This window comes from Nesoenas mayeri (assembly GCF_963082525.1).
Source record: "Nesoenas mayeri genome assembly, chromosome: 1".
Lineage (NCBI taxonomy): Eukaryota > Metazoa > Chordata > Aves > Columbiformes > Columbidae > Nesoenas > Nesoenas mayeri.
The window spans coordinates 105,317,649-105,322,542 of NC_137541.1; positions in this window are offsets into that span (position 1 = coordinate 105,317,649).

Genomic DNA, 4,894 nt, shown 5'->3' on the forward strand with positions numbered 1-4,894 from the left:
CTGCAAGTAGTGCTTTTTGTGTAACGTTAGCAACAATCAAAAGAAGACACAGAACAGTCCAGTTTGAAAGAGACCTTCAGAGTGTCATTGAATTCAACCTCCTGCTCAAAGCATAAGTCTAGCTATGGGCAAATAAGAATGCAATTTATCACCCTATGGAATAACATCCCATTTCAAATAGAAGTCATCTGGTATCTTATAAACGAATGACTAATCCTCAACCAGACTAAATGAAATGCATGTTTAAACACATGTTGATAATAACGCTTTAAGGGACATGAGGCTACACCCTACTAATATCCCCCTTATAAACAAATAATTATTGTGACATGACCCCCTAAAGTAGTTTTAATTTTATGTGCTGCATACAAAAAGTTCTGACCTTCCGTAATTTTCACTTGCATGGAGAAAAGATTGCTGGAACAAGAGAGCTTCTGAGGGGGAAAGATAAGCATAGTGAAACTAGACTGCCATTTAACATCCAAAACTGTAAGTATAATAGTGCAAAGATTTCACATGTGAGGAAAAATACACAATACCAAACATTATTTTGAGAGAAAAGTGACAGCTGAAACACAGGATAATTTAAACCATTTTTTAAAAATTACGTTTAAAAATCGGAAGGGAGAAAAGATTAAGACTAGAAGGACCATTTTCCATGTGTATTTGAGTTGTGTCCACTGGTTTCCATTACAGCAGGATCAGGAAACAGTTTCATCCCTCAGCCTAAATATGACTTGCTAAAGTAAATACCAAGAGTATGCATCATAAATATCTGTATTTAAATACCATAGCTTAATGGAAATGTGTCTGGAATTTTTATGTTTATATTTTTATTATACTAAAATAAATTTATTTTCTCATCTCAGATAGCTTTTTATTCACTGTTTGTGTTACGGTCACCTTAATCATAAATTGTAAACACCAAGGTAGTGATTTGCAACTTGTTTAATTAACTAAAATGCATTTCGAGTGTAGTGGATTGGAAAAAGCTCAGATTATCAAAACATTCAAACTTTAAAATGTTACGGTTCATTAACAAGACTAATATAATTTGTAAGTAACTAGAGATTATTGGTTTTGCATGTCTACCCTCACCTTGGAAGTTCTCAAATTATAATAATAGCTCTCAGCCTCTACATCTACTTTATTTGGAAGAAGAAAGAAAATTTGTATTATTTCAGATCCTGGGTTGGTTCAGAGCTATGAATGAACAGCCTACTGAGCTGAAATAGTTAACCTGAAATGAAGGAAAGGGTTCAGTATTTCTAGAAAATGAAGTGGTGTTTAGTCATCTTGTGTACAGTGAACATCAACAAAGCCTACTGTAGTGTCCTCACACCAACAGGTGTGACCCTGGGGAAGGGTTGTGGGGAGATGATGGGTTCTTTCAAAGATGGTCCATGCAGCAGAATGGGGGTGATTTAGGTCACCTTGATGGGCATGTGCCCAACACCCTGAGGCCTTTGCCTGACACCTCTCCTGCCTACCTTGACCCCATTTTCTGCCCTGCTAGCTGCCTAGCCCATTACCTTATTACTTTTCCAACCAACCACCCAAACCCTCACACATGGCCATAAAAAGCAGCCTTCCTCCTGCTGCCCCATTAGCTGCCCCTGCTTTGCCATCTAACCACCCATCCCACCAGCTGCCCAGGATTATATCTGCTGCCCCACCACCTCACCACCTCCACCAGCTGACAAGACCCCTGCCTGCTGTCGTCAACCAGCTGCTGGGCCACCCTCCCCTATTTGACACCATATCATGGCTCTGCTCATACCCTCACCAAACCCCTATCTGCTACCACACCAGATGTCCCAAACCTTTCTTTCTACCCCAATAAATACACAGACCCCTGCCAACTACCTCACCCACTGCCCAGGACCATGCTTTTTCCCCTCCAGCTGCCCAAGCCTCTGCTTAGGGCTGCACAAGGTCCCGCCTTTGTTAATTCCATACAGTTGTTTTGTTTGTTTTTTTTTCTTCCAGGGAGTGATTAGATGTTACAGCTGAAGGATTTGAGCTCTGTCCAGCAAAGAGGGAGGACACCTTGAAATTTGTACATGAAACAGGCCACCCTGCACTTTCTGCACCGAACCGTCATCCCTGTAGCACAACTGAATGAGTAGTGCAGGCATGTTCTGACTCAGGACAGAAATCTGCTCACAAAGGAAGGGCAGCCTGGGCAGTGAAAAAGCAGCAAAACAAAACCACATTTTATTCCTGGAACTTTAATTTCATTTGAAAAAATGAAAAAAAAAAAAAAGAAAAAGAACATTTAATTTAGCATAATTTCTGCTGCTGTAATTTCTTTTCCAGAAGCGGAAAAAGAAAAGCATTGTACAGTGGATCTACACAGGAAGTAGTTTCAAAGTTTTTGGAGTCTGAAATTGTTTTCTATCTCAAATTAATAAGAAGTCAAAATCTGGAAAACATTTTTTTAAACATAAGCCAGAGCACTCCAGTAATGAAGTGGTTTCATGCTGCAATGTAAGCAGCTGCTCCCTCAAAGACTGAATACATAGCATTCGGTTTCAGAGAAACCAAGGGATGTAATAATTTTAGAGGGTTTTTTTTTTGAGTCTAATAAGCGTTTCTCTTAACCTACACCTAACCTCCTATTGCACCCTTAGAACTAGGTCATGTTCTTGCCACAGGTCCACATACAACAAAGCAGAATGCATGGTATTAGATCACAAGGTGATCCAGTATGTTATTTACTGTGCAAGGACATATCCAGAGACAATGAGCTCCTAAATTTAACAGAATACTGTTTTCAGCTAGTTACTTTAGAAAGAAGAGTGTGTGTTTTTACCATATATAGAAAACAAAATTTTAATGATAATAAATATATATAATTTTGTTTAATAAATGTATTTAACAAATCTTGTAGGAGTTTATTGTTTATTTCATAATCTGTATTTGATATGTTTAATATATCTTCCTGTATTTTCAATACTGTTTATTTACAAATAGGTGTTTCCAGATTTTTATAGAACATAAGTTTCTAATATGCAAAGGAAATTACATATTGTGATAAATACTTTTGTCTCTAGCCATTTCTTGGTGTGTACTCATGGCACAACCTTGTCAAACCCAGAGGTTGTTTTGTTAGTGTTTCTACAAGTAGTAATGGAGGTACTTGGCCTTTTTTTCTAAGTCTCACTAAGTGCAGACTGCAGTCACTCCATGCGCCTTCAGTTGATATTCTCTGGGCTCTCAGTGTTCACAGAGTTAGAGCTGATGTGGATTAGAAACCTGGTCTCACAGGAGCAATGTTATCAGCCCCAGCAACTCAGGTAATTTCTCAAATTAATCCAAGCAGCAGTTCATTAACAAATTTTGTAAAGATCACACAGGACCTGTGAATAATGATTTGAAATAAAGTAGCTGAAATTCCATCTCACTCATCCTTTTTTTTTTTGGCCTGCAGTACCCCTGTGAGCTCCATGAACTTCAGGATACTGGAGCTGAAAATTGGATGTTTCCCAGTGTGGGGTGACAGAAGCACAGGCCATCACAAACAGTAGGAGTTCTTACTGCTCTGCTCTGGGAATGACAAGTTTTTGATATTTGCTATCAAATCTCATATTTTAATTGCCAAGACAGCTTCCCTACGCTATGTTGCACTAACTCCTGACTTCATGCTAGTTACTCCTACAGTCAGTCAGGGAGTAATGCCGCCCTGTAATTCCTGTAAAGCTTCCTAAATCAGGTTGGATACTTCTCCTTTCCCCCACATCAGAGCAGACATCTCAATAGAAAGATTTCAGCCCCAACTCTTCCTTTATCTACCCCAAGCTCATATCTCCTTCAGATGTGGTGTGTCATGGCAAGATTCCCTTTAAGCTGACTCAGCAGTGGCACTTACACAGACTAGTCTGTCCAAAAGGGAGGTGATGGAAGCTGTAAGCAGACACCTGGTACATGGGGAGGGTAGACAGATGCTCACAGTGAAGCAATGCCTAGTAAAGCCCCCTTTTCCCCTTCAGACTATTCCTACTAGATATTTGTTGCTTTCTGGGTTTGGATGGGATTCAGTGGATAGATCAAGTGAGTGTGATGAGCGTCATGCAGATTGGCTCTTTCTGCTAAGCTCTCTGTAGCAAACAGGGACATCATGAAGTGGATGGCTGAGCACAGCACTTCCCTGCAGAGCTCTAGAACACACAGGGCAAAGGGCATGACTTTTTTCCCATGTGGGTAAGATAACTTGAAACTGTACTAAACTTGTAGAAATAAGATAGATCTCATAATTCTTGCCATTTTCTACTGTATGATTATCAAGACTAAGAAAAAATACATAGATATAAGTGTGTATATATATATATATATATGGTACAAGAACACTTCTGATCTTTTCTACGTGTTACTGTTCCATAAATGTACATTCGTCTCAGTTGAAAGAAAGAAACAAGAGATTTCTAGTTCAGAGAACACACTTGACAGCACTAGGTATGTTTTTCCGATCTGCAAATAGGATTACCTTTTTTGATGTCATTGCTACTGTAATGGCTTTGGTGTTATGCTACAGACGTAGTACATTTGTGCATAAAGCAGACTGTGCTCTTTGTCAGAAAGAGTGAGTGGCTTTAACAGGAGAGATACTCAGATGATAAAGTAACAGAGATGCCTTGTTTAGAACTACAATGTGTCTGTAGCTCTTTTTTTTATACTACGATTGTTTTAACTGAGTGAATAAGCTAGACAACCTCATTTCTTTAAGCAGGATTAAATACGTGCTTTGTAACCATATATTACTATAAAACTTTACTAAACATATAGAGGACAATGAGTCTCAATATCTTTATTATTACACTTTCTATGGTTGGAGTTGTTATGTTGTTTAATAGTAGTAATAACACTAACTGTTATGTTCTTTTAGAGAAATATA